This window comes from Macaca thibetana, chromosome 15 (genome assembly GCF_024542745.1).
Source record: "Macaca thibetana thibetana isolate TM-01 chromosome 15, ASM2454274v1, whole genome shotgun sequence".
Taxonomy (NCBI): Eukaryota; Metazoa; Chordata; class Mammalia; order Primates; family Cercopithecidae; genus Macaca; species Macaca thibetana.
The window spans coordinates 23893015-23909445 of NC_065592.1; the positions used below are offsets into that span (position 1 = coordinate 23893015).

General features: G+C 39.2%; 1 long non-coding RNA gene across 1 annotated transcript in view; it reads left to right on the top strand.

The window, feature by feature from the left end:
- The first annotated feature begins 284 nt into the window (after positions 1-284).
- LOC126936863 (uncharacterized) overlaps positions 285-16431 on the top strand; it is a 35551-nt gene continuing 19404 nt past the window's right edge. The window contains exon 1 of the long non-coding RNA XR_007719600.1: positions 285-469. This is a non-coding gene — a long non-coding RNA (uncharacterized LOC126936863). The remainder of the gene's footprint in view (positions 470-16431) is intronic.

Here is a 16431-nt window from a genome sequence, read left to right on the forward strand (position 1 = left end):
ATGTATTTTGGGGGTAACACAAACCAGTATGCCATCAGATTGGGTGTGAGGTGTAACCAAAAGAGGCTTTTTGTTCTGAGCAACAGGAAAGATGAAGTTGCCATGAACTGAGACTGGGGAGTCTATCAGAGGAGTAGGTTTGGTGGGGAAAAATGGGAATTTAATTTTGAAACTGATAAGTTTGAGACACCCAAGGAGAGAGAGCAAGTATGCTGTTGTATATATCAAGCTGAAGTTTAGAGAAGTGGTACAGAATAGAGGACATTAGAGCTATTGGTATGCGGGTGGGATTTGAAGCATGAGACGGAAGGAGGTCACCAAGAAAGTGAATGTATATAAAACAAACAATGTGTCCAAGGGCTGAGTTCTGAGATACTTCAATAGCAGAAGATGATGTTGACAAGCAGAAGCCAGCTAAAGAGACTGAGAAAGTGCTGGCAGTGAAGCACCAGGAAAACCAAGAGATCATGTAAGATGTCTCAGATGCCAAGTGAAGAAAGAGTTTCAAGGACAAGGAGGCAGTCAACTGTATTATATGTTGCTAATCAGTGAACCAAGATGAGAATTAATGTTTGACTTTTGTGTTTAGCAATGTGGGTGTCAATCATTATTATAATAATTAGGTTTATATATAATAACCTTGATAACAACAATTTTGGTGGAGAGGTGGAGGTGAAAGTGTGATTTAAGAGTGATGAAGAGAAAAAGAGTAGAAAGCTTATTCATGAGCTGTGGGTTTTATACAAGTTACAGAACTTCAAATCCTCCCTACCTCTGTTCATCCCTCCCTCCTTTCCTCCCTCCTTCCATTTCTCCCTCCCCTACTCCTTTCCCTTCCCTTCCCTTCCCTTCCCCTCCCTTCCCTTCCCTTCCCCTCCCTTCCCTTCCCTTCCCTTCCCTCCCCTCCCCTCCCCTCCCCTCCTCTCCCCTCCACTCCTCTCCCCTTCCCTTCCCTCCCTTTCCTTCTTTCCTCCTTTCCCCAATCTGTAAAGCGGGATGATAATATCTTTTTTATGTATGTAAATCATGACAATATATGATATGTCATCAATAAAAGACAGCCTCTTCCTGCTCTTTTAGGATCCTATGTCTTGTGTTCTCAGTGGCTGTGACAGGATTTGCACAAGTAGGTGTCGATTAAATATCCATGGATGGAGACAAATTAGGTCCTTAATTCTGCTTCTGACCCAGGTGCCTGGTTATTTGTTTGGTGCAAACAGCATACAGTTCCTGTTAAAGGTGATAGCTGAATGTTGGAGGCCACTACCAGCTTTTCAGGAAAGAAGCCTTTTGGCTCAGAATTTCATGGAGCTTCTGACTGTAAATAAAAATTGCATTGACTTCTGCTTGGAAGTGGGGATGGGAGGTCTGAGAGTAAGTGCACTCTGTCCAGGGTAGCCTCCTGCGGAAATGATTTCCAGAGCAGAGTGCCAAAGTGCTTTCGTAAATGACTCTGGCTCACCCCTTTCTCTATCTTCTGCCCTGTGTATACAACATTTATAAAAATAAACATTTGCTGGAGGCATTTGGGAGGAAGCCAAGGTGAAGCACCCAGCAAAAGAAACAGATACACCAGAGAACTCAGAACTCCCAAGAAGAATATAAGCTTTCAGAGGAGGAAACAGAGGGACTAGCGGATGTTTGGGAGGATGGTGATAGGAGAGGAATGTATGTTTTAGAGTTTCCATTCTGTCCACTCTTGGCTTCTCCTTTCATTTGCCATATTGTTATGAGTGAATGAGAGTGAATGAACTTCTCCACTGGACTGCATGATCCTTGAGGGAAGGGACTCTCAAATGAGTACTCATTTTTGGATTTGGGTTATTTATCCAAATATGATACATTTATCAAGTACCTACTTCATGCCAGGAACTCTGCTCCCTACAACCACATTCATCATGCATTAGATGCTCCATAATTAAGTGAGCATTCCTTCACCCTTAAAAGTTAGTACTGCATTTGCTCCACTGGGCCCAGTGAACATGTCATCTCCTCATAAAAGCCAGATCTAAACTCCCACCCTAGGCAGAATAAGGCTTTTCCTCCTGTAAACTTCATGGCTTTTCAGATTTCCCACTGAAAGCTCTGTAATAGAAGCTCACTGAGTGTGAGGCTTGGCTTTGCATACCTGTACACCCCACTGCCTAGAACAGTGCCTGGCAAATAGCAGTTGCTATGGTCTGAATGTTTGTGCACCCCTCCCTCACACTGCAAAATTCGTATGTTGGAACCTAGTACCCAACATGATATAATAACATTAAGAGGGGAGGCCTTTTGGGAAGTTATTAAGTCCTTAGGGCTCTGCCCTCATGAATGGGATTAGGGCCCTTATAAAAAAGGTTGAAGAAAGGTGTCTTGCCCCTTCCACCATGTGAGGATCAGAAAGTGCCATCTGAGGAACAGGCCCTCACCAAACACTGAATCTGTTAGTGCCTTGACCTTGGACTTCCCAGCCTCCAGAAATACAAGCAACAAAATCTGTTGATTATTAATTATCCAGTTTAAGCTATTAATATTTTGTCATAGCAGCCTGAAAAGATGAAGTCTGCAGGTACTCCATTAATATGAACAAATTATTAGTACCCAATTCCTCATTATTTTAAAGTCAAATATTTTGAGTCTGTCTCTATTACTAGGCTGTGAACACTTTGACGGGAAAGGCAGTGCTATTTTCTTCTTAATTTTTTCATTTCATGGCATAGAGAAGTGACTTAGTAAATGGTAATGGGATAAATGTATAACCAAACCTTCACTATTTTTTATGAGTTTCTTTTAAATTATTCTTTGCTTTATAAAATCTAACATGTAATTTTGTTACACAAAATGTGTATTACAAAAGAGATACAGTCAAAGGCTCTTGCCGAGATAAGGGTACTACAGGGAGTGGTGGAAGGATGTGGTATGTGTGGTATGACCCAGACGGATGCCACTAACAAGAACGTCAGAGGACGGGCCATGAAAGCTAAAGAATGAATTTCAATACATTGCGTAGTCAAGCGATAAGTAGTCCTGAATTTGGCAAGGGGTGAAGAAAGAGGTGTTTATTCAGACAAAGAAAACAGCATTTATTATAGCATATAAGCGATAAAGTGAAAGAAAAATAATAGAAGTTCAGGAAAATGATAGGAGTTCAAAATATCCAAAAGGTAGATTGCAGGTGGGCCAGTGCATCCAGTGGAGAGAAGGCACAGAAGTGAGGAAGTCAGGGACCATGTCAAACAAAGCCCTGTTATTCATGAGCAGGTTGGCCTTTGCCCGCTTTCTTTTCTCAATGTTGAGTCACCTATTTTCTGCCCCAATCTTCATAAACACACACAGGCATTAGTTAGATAGGTAATCTACCAGAAAGACAAATGAGCTAATATCAAGAGAAACTAAGTCAGTTGAAAATATCTGGAAATATCCGGTTCGTAGAACTGAACCTAAATTCAAAATCTCTACACATTTTTTTTTTAAAGACATAATTTTACTCTTGTTGCCTAGGCTGGGGTGCAATAGCATGATCTCGGCTCACTGGAACCTCCGTCTCCCGGGTTCAAGTGATTCTCCTGCCTCAGCCTCCCAAGTAGCGGGGAATACAGGTGCTCGCCACCAGGCCAGGCTAACTTTTTGTGTTTAGTAGAGACGGGGTTTCACCACTGTGGTCAGGCTGGTCTTGAATTCCTGACCTCAAGTGATCCACCCACCTCAGCCTCCCAAAGTGCTGGGACTACAGACGTGAGCCACCGTGACTGGCCAGTCTCCACACTCTTAAATCCAAAAAGCAGCAGTAGGAATGGAAACTAGATAACATATTTTATGCCAATTCTAATTAACTGGTAGTGGATGTCTGTGGTATGTTTTCAGTTTGTGATCCAACTGTGCTCTATAGAAATGAGATCTCAGATTGATTCACCCTGATGCCTCAGGAGGGCGAGGGGGAAGAGCAGGCAGCCCCACCTGTCATGCATCCCGCATGCCCTGCAATCGCATTGTGCAATTCTCAGTTACACCACGCAGATCTCTATTTCTCAGTGAATTCTTTCTGAATGATTGTGATTCTTCATTTATCCCCTTTCTTTGTTGGAATACTTCTTCACTATGACGCATACCAGAGATTTTCCTAGAAATCCAGAAAACTGCTAGTGCGGGCCAGTCAGGCTAGTGATTACGAAATTCTCCAAATTCAAAAATGGTTCATTTGAATCAGCCAAACCAAAGAAAACTCTTACCACCAATTCCCGCCCACAGATTTTTTAAGCTAAAGTGAATTAGGGTTATCCAATTACACATATATTAACAGTGATTACTACCTTAAGATGACTGCATTTCATTGCCATAGGCAGCATTTGAATTATCCAAGACTTAGATATTGAAAAATGTATGCAAGCTAAGGTGTCAACCCTCCCATACTATGATATTGGTGATATTGGTACTTTTCTGTAGGTACTTACCACGTATTTTCCTGCCATGATGATAGCACATTTCACTTAGCAGCTATTTTGTAAATATTTATTGAATGCATAAAGAAATGAATTAATTGATGCAACAAATAGGTAAATGAGTGAAGGCAGAAATTAATTACACTTATCTAGCGCTAATGGAACTTTTTGAGGAGGAGAACCATGTATTTTCACCTTTGTGTTGCCTTGGAGGCTAGCATGTTACCTAATATGTAATTTTTAAAATTAAACATACATAGATTTATTGGAATATTATCACTCCTAGTAGATTATATGTCTTTATGTACTTTGGACTATAGTCCACGGATATGGACTACATTCCATGTGCTCTTTAAAATTCTTCACAGATTCTAGCACAGTATCTGGTGTTTAGTATGGTTAGACCTAGCAATGTATGTTTTATGTCATCTTTGGGATTTGAATTTCTCCACAAGTGGTTCATGAATCACTTGTGTCACAATATTAATATTAGAACCCTGCAGAAATCATTATTAGTTCTGATTCCAAGACAAAGCATGAGAATTTTTAACAAGCTTGTTGGGTGATTCTGGTGAACAAAAGTTAGAGTATCATTTTCTAAACTAAGAGCTACTTGAGGATAGAACTAGGTTTATGCACCTTTGACTTTCTTGTACTGCAGCATAATTCCCAGCTCACAGTTGATCTTATTTATTGAATGTAGGAGCTTTCAGAGTAAGTTACCTGCTGGCTGTGATGACTGCTAATGTGGTTTAGATCTGTGTCCACCTCCCCTCCTGCCCCCTACCAAGTCTCCTGTTGAATTGTAATCCCCAGTGTTGGAGGTGGGACCTGATGGGAGGTGATTGGATCTTGGGAGTAGATTTCTTATGAATGGGTTAGCACCACTCCCTTGGTGCTGTTCTCATGGTAATGAGTGAGTTCTCGTGAGTTCTGGTCGTTTAAAAGTGTGCATCTCTCCCTTCACTTTCATGCTCCTGCTTCTGCCATGTAAGATGCCTGCTCCCTCTTTGCCTGCTGCCATGATTGGAAGCTTCCTGAGGCCTCCCCTAAAGCAGAAGCTGCTAAGCTTCCTGTGCAGTCTGCAGAATCTTGAGCCAATTGAACCTCTTTGCTTTATAAATTACTCAGTCTCAGGTATTTCTTTATCACAATGTGAGAATGGACAAATACAACTGTCAAATTGGTGATGTACTACCAAGGTAGTCAAATTAACAGGTGATCTCAAAAGGGTGAAATTGTGTATCATATTTGTTTTTGCCGAAGTGCTTCTGGAATTTAGGAGAGAGTGCCTCAAATTTTGTGAAACTAGGAGTTCCCAACAGTGCACATGGTCTGGGACCTTATCTAAGGAATATGCTCCTAGTATTGTTGAGTTCACTAATCTCTGAACACAACAATACCACCTAATATATTGACATTGATCAGACTCCCTGTAAATGGACTCCAAGGCTGAGATTTGTGTGTTAGAAGTTCATCAAGGGGTGCTTTTGGGAGATACACCTTTGGGAGTGTGAAGGCACTAGGGCTGGGCAAAGGGAGGAGTTGGGTCCCATGAAGTCACAACAGAGGCTTCCATGAGTCCCACCAGAAGTGCTGGAGCTGGGATGGCCTTCAGAGTTGTTCCACATGAGGCAAGAGGGCCATGTTTTTGTACCCCACATTGAAGAATACTGGATATGGGCTGGCCCTGGGAAGGGGTGTGACCTAGGGTGAGGAGGCTCCCTGCAGTAGAGGGCAGTTGGTAGCTGGAGAGCTGAGAGTGAACAGCAATCCCAACATCTGGGAAAAGGAGTCCCTTTTCCCAGGTATCTGCATGGAGGTATCTGCATGGCACATCACTGCATCCAACATGTAAATTGTCTACAATAACCATTTCTGAAGAATTTACAGTTTGAAGATAGTACACTATGTTGCAGTAAATCATAGGATTTGGAGTCAGGAATAATGAATCTAAATTATACCGCTTCTTTTTATTAGCTGTGTAACCTCCATAAGTCACTTAAGTTTTCAGAATCTCAGGCTTTTATTTGTAATAGTGGTGTTTGCCAATGCCTGGCTCCTGGAAGATGATACATACAAGCACCTCTGCCTCCTCACCCTTTCCCCTTAAAGGTTATTTAGCATTGACTTAACATTCATTCATCTGTCAGACATGCCTTTTTTGATTTGACTAATTATGTATTTGTAAAACTAAAATGACTTGGACGTAGGTACAGTTGTATCCCTTGAGCATGTTTACTAAATTGGTATCTTTTGAAAAAAAAACTTTATTTTATTTTATTTTGTTTTATTTTGAGACAGGGTCTCACTCTGTAGTCCAGGCTGAAGTGCAGTGGCATGATCTTGTCTCACTGTAACCTCCGCCTTCCGGGTTCAAGTAATTCTCCTGTCTCAGCCACCAGAATAGCTGGAATTACAGGCATGTGCCACCAGGCCTGGCTAATTTTTTGTATTTTTCTGTAGAGATAGAGTTTTGCTATGTTGGCAGGCTGGTCTTGAACTCCTGATCTCCAAGTAATAGGCCCACCTCAGCCTCCCAAATTGCTAGGATTACAGACATGAACCATCACACCCAGCAGAAAGAAATAACTTTAAAAGGAAGTATATGGATAGGCTTTACATCATAATGTGATAAAAAAGTAATTAAAGGAAACAATATGAAAAATATTAACCACTTATTTAAAAAATATCTGAGTGCCTATATCCTACGCTAGCCCTATTCTGTGTGCTTGGGATTTATCAGTGAACAAAGTAGATGGAAATCCTCTCTTTTTCAGAGCATACCTTCTAAAAGGAAACTAAAAACAAATTTAAATAAATACACAAGTTTGTTAGAAAGTAGTAAGTATGGGGAAACAAGGATTTAGGGAGGATGCAAGTTGCAGTTTGAAATAGGGTCATCAGAGTGAGCCTCACTGAAAAAAATGGGATTTGAACAAGCATTGTAGGTGTTATGGGAGTCAGCTTTGAAGAAGAGTATTCTGAGTAGAGATCACAGCTGGTGCAAGGATCCTGAGGCAGGAGGATGCCTGTCATATTGGAGGAATAGCAGGGAGTCAGACCTTGAGATAAGTAGAGAAAGTAATCAAAGTGTGGTGCTTTGACTATCCTAACCTCTTCACCAACACATAATTCAGGGCCTACCCTCCCAAAGCCATTCCTAAGACCTTCCCCAAGCCCCTGCTCTGCTGGAGTAGCCCACACTATGTTAACGTTCATTCCTCTTCTCTTTCTAACTCCACACATGGAGCAGGAAACTACAAACACCATGGAGTATTATTATTCCAGTTTTCCTCTTTTTCTATAGAAACCACAATAGTGCATTCAGTCTGGAAAACATCACCAGGATAGAATAAAAAACATACACACAAAAAAAATCTAAGTTGCATAGAAGCCTAGAACTGACATCCCCAAATTCTAAGTTTCAAACACAAGCCTGGAATTGACACCCCAAATGAGCTTCCACAAGATAGCTCAAGGCCAGTCCTCATCTTCCTTCAGTATGTCCATGATAGCCACTAAGAGAAACTGATCTTGTATGTTTCCACAGCTTGAATGTTTCATCCTGGAGTGGAATTTATAAAATGGAAAGGAAAAAAATGATTTGTGGTATAAGTAACAATGCTGCCTCTCAGACATATTCCTCCCCTGTGATCTGGATTCCATTTGGATTGAACATTTTCATAGATGTACACACACAGGGTGGTTCCCATTGCTTAAATTCATACTCATAACTCAGCCTTAATATCACAAAAGGATCTAGTGATGGATCTCACAATCTTGTAGAGAAAACTGTGCAAGATTTTAATTGAAGTCCTTGACCTCCAAATCTTCTGTGATTTCATTCCTGAGTATTTGTGAAGAAGGAAAATTCTGGATCCTTTTCCCCATGTTCAGGAGAAGCTACCTAATTTCAGCTCTTGAAAGCCAGAAAACCTGCATATTTGCTGGTCATGATTTGGTGCATTTAATAGTGTGTAGTTCCTTCTGAAAGACCTAAATCTTGTTATAATATTTCTGATGAATTATCCAAAACACATTTTTGCTCTCTCTGATTTTTCCCCAGTGTCTCTAAAAACCATTTTGACAAAGCTACCAAATAACTGAACTTTTTGTCAAGATGCTTAAAATTCATCAAACTCTTTTTTATCTGTAAGAAAGAATCCTGTAACTGGAACAGAATGACAAAGATTTGACACCTGGCACTTCCATGTATTAACTTTGTGATCTGAAGCCAAACACTTAAGCATTCTGCACTACAGTGTCCAAGTCTGACTAAGCTACTTCACAAGAAACTATGAAACTGTACTGTGGAATAAGCTTTGCCGGATAACTATAAAGTGATATTCAAGTGAAAGAGGCATTAAGGTCGGTTGCTGGTGGTCATGAAGGTCTCCTTGTCCCTGATGTAAAATTCTATGACATACAGAGCAATTGCTTAAATTTTTCTAATCCTTTAAAAAAGCAAAGGCACTCGCATGTGCATTTTCTTATTCTACTCATATTATGTCTGTTTCCTTTGGGAGTTAACCCCTCTGATTCCCAAATCTATATCTTACAGCTCTTGAAGTATCATCCTGTTTCTCACTACGAGAATCAGTTTATGTCAATAATTAAGAACTTAGACTCCGGGGCCAGAAAGACTGCAAATTCTTTCACTCACTAGCTGCTGTGGGTAAATTTATTCACTTCTCTAAGGCCAAGTTTTACAAAGTAAAAATAATAATGGTAATTACTTTATAGGATGTTGATTGTATTTAATGAAATAATGCATATAATTATTTTAGCATAGTGTCTGCTACATAGGAAGTGCTTAAAATTGATTATTGTTGTTGTTGTTGCTGTTGTTATCAATATTATTATTTAACCATAAATATTACATAACTCTATTTTTTAAGTTAGGCATTGAAATTTTGTCTGCCAAGAAAAATGACTCTGAGTCATTAAGGTTAAAATATTTACCATGAATATAATGTTGTTAATATATTTTTCTCATAGATCATCATTTCTTTAAAAAAGAAAGCCATTCTGAGGCATTATTCTGATCTCTGTGTTAAAAGGGGTTTGGGGTGGAGGATGGTGGGGAACTGAACCATCAGGCTTAACTGAGAATCCATTGTAATTAAGGTGCTGGGCTAAGAATAGAATTGAGATATTTGGACTCTAATCAATATGTACTTAAAAGAGAGAGGCCTTTCAAGTGGAAGAGAAAAGGGTATTTGACCAGCAATTCTTCTGCTACCATGTACACTGCTCCCTCCAACTTCTCTACCAAAATACACATGTAGAAACTTCGATGTCCAGGTTGCTTTTACTAGCTATTCCCAGTTTGTCCAGCTCTCATTACAACCTGATGCCTTCTTCCCTGAGAGATTTAAAAAAAAAGCTTGAAGTTTATGCAAGTACTTTGTTGCAATACAGATCCTGATGAAATTTATGATCTTGCAGACTTCTGTTTGAATCTTAGCTCTGACATTTACATTAGCTGTGTGACCTTGAGAAGATTCTGAGCATCTCTTGACATATTTTCCTCCAATCCCATGTGATGATTAAATGAGATAATTGAATCTATCATTTCTTGAGTGCCTATCATTCTTCTTGTCCTAGGCAAGGTGAGAGGTACCAAAAAATATTTACTTGGAGTCCAACTTTAGGAGAGATGTGATATGTATATAAATCACACTGTACTATAATGCACATAAGGATGACTTAGTAAGTGATAATTGTTTTATTATTGTTGTTATTATTAGCAGTAATAGTATGATCATGATTATCTGCTATTGAAGAGCAATGGGCAAGAGAAGACAGATAGGTTTTCTAGGCAATGGGAGCAACCAGAGCAACTGTGTTTGGGCTGGAACCCAAGATGTAATTGGGACACTAAATGCATATGTAAAGCTGGCAACAGTTAATAATTGGAAAACTCAGAAAGTAAACGTTGAGTCTTAACCCTACCGCCACTCCCCAATACACACAGGTAAGTGCAAAACCAAAAGTAGAAGGTGAAGATTTTGATTCACCTCAAAGCAGCGCATTTTCCTGCATCCTTATAGCTAGGACTATGCCTTAATCTTTTCTCCTGAGCAAAGTGATTATGGGAGAGAAGTTCAAACTTCGAGCCTTTCTGAGGTGAGAGGGTTTAAAGAGAGCATCTCTGATTGCCCCTTGGAAGTTTTCACAGATTTCTTTTTCTCTAGATGTGGCAGCTGAGAAAAGGTACAGCCTTGCTGTCCAATACGAAACAAAGGAGTACAGTGAACTAGGATGCCAGAATATCAAAATGGAGATTGGCGTGTTTGCTCAGTTCCTTCTTTGTTTTATATTTGGAGAAACTGAAGCTCAAGGAGGGGAAAACTTGGATAAAATCATGTAGCCAGAAGGTAGTAAAAACTACAGCCAACAGGAACCCAGGATGTGTGGCTCAAGATTGAACGCTGTTTTTTTGCCATATAACACAGCTGTTTGCCTCCATGGAGCATATTACAAAAGAGTGTAACTGAAAAATGCCTTAGATACCCGAGGCCTCTCATTTTAGAGATGGGAATACTGAGGCCTGCAGAGAAAAATGGACTTGTCTAAGGTAATAGTGAATAAATTGCTGCATTTCAATTAGAATTTAAATCTCTGTACTCGAACAATATACTTTCTAGTGCCCACTCTCACACTGTTGCAAAAAGCTCATGGGCTGGAGAATTTTGGAAGCAGTCTCCACTCCTTGAGGTTTTCTGCCTATAGACCAGGAGTTAGCCTTTGAAAGCCTTAAGCTTGTGGTTGGCCATGCTCCAGGTTGGCTGTATGCACATCCCAAGTGGCAATTCCCATGAAATATCTCACAAAAACATGGTGGAAAGGAATGAGATCTTTTATTAAATCTGTTTTAGGCTTGTTGCCTGCTGGACTATCTTGGCCAGTTCAACTTCTTCCTCAATTTCTTGGCTCTTAAACATAAAGTACAGGTGCTGAGCTTGGGAGTCCAGAGGACTCTAGAATGCTGACCTCAGTGTGAATGATCCTGCGGGTGCTCTTTGTACGTAGAGCACCTATTGACTGAGTGTTGCTGGCCAGAGCTACCTACAGAGATAAGCCGTTCAGCTCCTTGGCCAGGTACTAGTGAAAGAACCACAACAAACAAGGGCATCTGGAAACATGTAATCAGAATTGGCACACTTGTGGGAGAAATGCAGTGCAGTATATTAAATTATTTCTGCAACCACAGCTCTGTATCGAAAAGGGAAAAAAAAATCAAACATAATGTTTCATATTTCAATTTTAAAAGAGGGAGGCTTGGTTTTTAACGTCAAACACAGAGTTCAGGGCAAGGCACACAGTTGGATTTGTAATTTATTTACATGTGCTTATTTATTTATTTATGGCTAACCAAGTTCCACAAAGAATTTGAAGCAAAGGATTTGTATTTTTTTTTCCTTTCCAAGTTTGTTTGGGCCAATAGTTGTCATTGAGTGGCTTATCATTGCACTAGAAATTTGGGGGACAGATAAAAGAAGATGCGTCATTCTTGGCCTCAAGGTCTCATTCACAGGAAACAAAGATAGAATTATGATGATGATGATGATGTACACAATGTTATGGTTTATAAAAGTATTATCACATGTGGTAATCTAATGATCTTCTTAGGTGATACTGCAAGCAAATATAATTTCCTCTAGCTTACACAAAGTACTAAATTGACATGATGTAAAGAAAGGAAGAATGGTCTACTCAGATTCACTTGACTGATAGGTGGTAGAATCAAACCTGGATTCCCAGAATTTTTAAATTCAAAATAAAATCCTTGATTGACCAGTTCAGGCACTGAGACAGAAAAGAGGAAGAAAGGCTGAAATTGTTTCGAAAGGCTTTATGAAAGAGATGATATACGACTAAGCAAGAAAGACAAATAAGAGTTTGTTTTGGTGGAACTGAGAAAGAAAACAGCAATGCAATGAATGACTTCTCCCTTCACAGAGGAAACTGACCAAGTTTAAGCACATTCCATATCTACTTGGTGTTAAGTGCTTCCTGAAGCTCATCCACTTGCCTTGTTTGCTAGCCAGAATAGCACCACAGGTGGTTCAAACTATTCTGATGGTTACAAAGCCCAGCTTTCACCTTTTCCTGGGTGAGGGACTAGTTTTGGTAATGGCCTCCATCAGGCCCACTGCAGTTAGAGCCCCGGAAGCTCCAGCCTTGATGGGATCCATGGAGCCTCTGGCCACATACACAGGCTGGGTGATAAAACCCTTTTCACATTCACCTGGATGATACTTGGTAGAGTCAAACCAGGAATCTACCCACCAGGAAGACTTTTGTCAATGGAAAACAGAAACAGAGAAGGACATTGATAGATACATTTCTTTTTCCATTTTTCTATCCTACCTTTGTCAGGCTGTTTTGAGATGCAGCAGCCTTAAAGGACCAAGCAACCAACTATGTTTTCTTGAGAAGCTATAGTCGCCTTATAATGGCTTTCCCTTAAAATATTATGTTCGCTTATTTCTAGAACATCAAACTCTCCTTGTTTTTCTTGTTCTTTCTGCTCACACCTTAGTCTCCTTTGGAATTCTTAATATTGAAATGCCCAGGTCTTCGTCTTTGGACACTTTCTTATCTAGGGTTAATATTTTTGGGTGAAAAAGCATTCTTATTTCAGATAAATATAAAACATTTTATTTTTTAGCCCAGACCTGTTTCTTGGACTTTCAGATTTGTTTATTAAATGAACTGCCTGATCAGTATTTCTTTGTGTACGTCTAATCAGCATCCCAAACTTAACATGACTAGAACCCAACCTTTTATCTTCCACACATACAGCAAATAAACAAACTTGCTCTCTAGTAGTTTTCCCTACCTCATGAAGTGCCTGTTCTAACCTGCAGTTGCTAGAGTAACCTTTGACCTCTTTTGTTCAACATTCCCCATCATCTCCAATCCATTAATGAATACAGAATTCATCCACTTATCCCCCTTCCACAGCAAGATGCCATTGTATTTTGCTAGATTAGTGCAGGAGCCTCCTAACTAATAATGTCTTTGCTGCTATCCCATTCCCCTAGTTTCAAGGCAGAAAACTAAGCAGCTTTTTTAGAACATAAATCAGATAACAGCTCTCCTTAGCTTAAAACTCTCTTAAATTTTGCAGCTTGCTCAAACTGGAAGCCTGTCCTTAAAATGGCCTACAAATGCCTCTCCAATCTGCCTCCCCATGATGTCAACAACCTTTTCTTTTCTGTCTCCACACCAACTATCTTAGACTCTTTGTCCCTCTTCCAACATGCTATGCTTGCTCTTTCCTTGTGCCTCTGCACTCACTATTCCTCTGACTAGAGATAAGGTACCATAAATATGTGCCTGGGTCACTTCGTCACCTCTTCAGGTCATTGCTCCAAAGACATCTTCTCAAGAAAGCCCTTTCTGACCACCTTATATAATATTCCCACTGAAGCCTTGTCTCATTTTCCTGCTTTATTATTTATTTATTTATATTGATACATATTTGATGTACATATTTTGGGAGTACATGTAATAATTTCATACCTTCATACAATCCTAATCAGGGTAATTAGGATATCCAACATCTTAAATATTTAGCTTTTCATTATGCTAGAAACATTCAACTTATTCTCTTCTAGCAATTTTGAAATGTGCAATCAAATTAATGTTAACTCTCATCATCTTATTTAATTTTTTTGCATACAATTTCTCCCATTAAACATGTGACTCATTTCACTTATTTATTTGATGTATTGTCTATACCTATCCTCTTATTATAAGCACTATGAGTCTCAGGCCCTCCTCCAGCCTCCTATCCTCAGCCCCTGAGAGTGTCTGGCACATGGAAGATGCCCAATAGATATTTGTTGAATGAGTGAGCACTCTGTCTCTTTACCCTGAGTACTCCGTGATTGTCTTTCCTTTGGGATCAGTGTTTCCAATTGCTGAGGTGATGAGAAGGGTGTGGTAAAATGCCTTTATGGTCATCGCTTGCTACTCAGAGCCTCAACGGAAGCTGCATCCCCCACCACACGTGCAGGAAAACACAGCACATCCTCTACAGCATATCTGTGAATCTGGCCCTTAACAAAGAGCAAGAGCATTAACATGAACATAGTCCAGACTTACAAAAGGCTGTCTCTGACCTATCAGTCCCTTCCCTCAAGGAGCTTGTAGGCTCATAGGGCAGGTAAGGCCTTCCCAAGCAGCTGGTATAGTGTGCTGATGGCAATGAGTTAGAGAGTGACATTTGCACATGCAAAAGAGAAGGGACTGTATTGGAAAAAGGCTTTAAGTTTTCATTTGAACCAAATGGTATTTCAATGAGCAAAAATAAAATGAAAAGGGGACATTAAAAAAAAGATATTTACTAGGGGACCACGGGACTTGAGAGAAATGGATTCTGGAAACTGCGGCTGAGCATCTGAGTTCATTCAGGTTCTGAAGGGCAGCATTATGAGTGGACCCCCAAGATCAATAAAAGCCTCACAGAGTCAGTCATTTGGTGACAGTTTGTGAGAACATAACAATGACAACTCTTAAGAAAATAAAAATGCATATGTCAAAATGTGTATTTGAGGGAAGTAAAACGTTCTATTTGGCTTCTGTACCAGGGCTGGTTAGTGAAGAATGAATAAAGCAAGTCTTATTATTATTATTATTATTATTATTGCAATGATAATTCATGTGGTTGCTTGTGTGGAGCAAGGAAATTCTTGTGTAAATGGCCTTTAATAGAAGTTGATGAACATCTGGACTCTTATGTGTCAGGTTAGCTTGCAGAGAATTTTACTTTTTAATTTACTGGCTTTTGCGCTCATCCTTTCACTTTTTAAAAATTGGGAAAGTAAATGCACTTTTAACAGGACAAGCAATTTACATTATAAAATATATTTTGTGGTTCTGTTAGTGAACTGAAGCTCTAGCACAGGCAGCTTATATGCCAATTCATCAAAATATATCTGCCCTCAAATAACAGACAAAAGGATCTAGGACTAGAAGATAATAATTTTGAACCCCTGCCTTGCTAATTGTTAGCTGTATGAACTTAGTTAGACACTCCTTCAAACCTTGATTTCTCTCTCAGTGAAATAGAGAAAATACTAAGGCTATTTCTAGGAAGATCCAATGAGATAAGATCTAATAATATGAAGTGCTTTGCAAATTATAAATCTGAGTTTGTCTAGAAAATTTGTGTTCCTATTGCAGTTATTGCTTATATATCAGTTCTTCTGTCCCTTCTTCAGTGTCTTCATTAAGAGATGCTGACAAAAATCAGTTGCATTTATATATACTATTAAACTATTTTTTAAAAAATTAAGAAAATATTCTCATTTACCAATAACATCAGAAATAAAATAAAATACTTAAGAAAAATTTTAACCAAGGAAATGAAAGACCTGTTCAGTGAAAACTGTAAGATATTGATTAAAGAAGTTGAAAAAGATACAACTAAATGGAAAGATGTTTTATGTGCATGGACTGGAATAAGTAATATTGTTAAAATATCCATACTACCCAAAGCAAGCTACAGATTCAATGCAATCCATATCAAAATTTCAATGGTATTTTTTCATGAAAATAGATAAAACAGTCCTAAACTTTACCTGAAACCACTAAAGACCCTGAATAGCCCAAACAATCTTGAGCAAGAACAAAGCCGGAGGAATCATATGTCGTGATTTCAAACTATATTACAAACCTATAGTAATTTCAAAAATATGGCATTGGCATTAAAACAATAGACATATGAACCAATGGTACAGAATACAGGACCCAGAAACAAACCCATGCCTATATGGTCATATCTTTGACAAAAACTCCAAGAATACACAGTGATGAAAGTCTTTAAATAAATAGTGTTGGGAAAGTGGATATCCACAAGTAAAAGAATAGAGCTGAACTCTTATATCACAGGCAAAACTTAGCTAGAAATGAATTAAAGAATGTAAGACCCGAAATTGTAAAATGTGTACACAAAGACATAAGGGAAAAGCTCTTTGATGTAGGGAAAAAT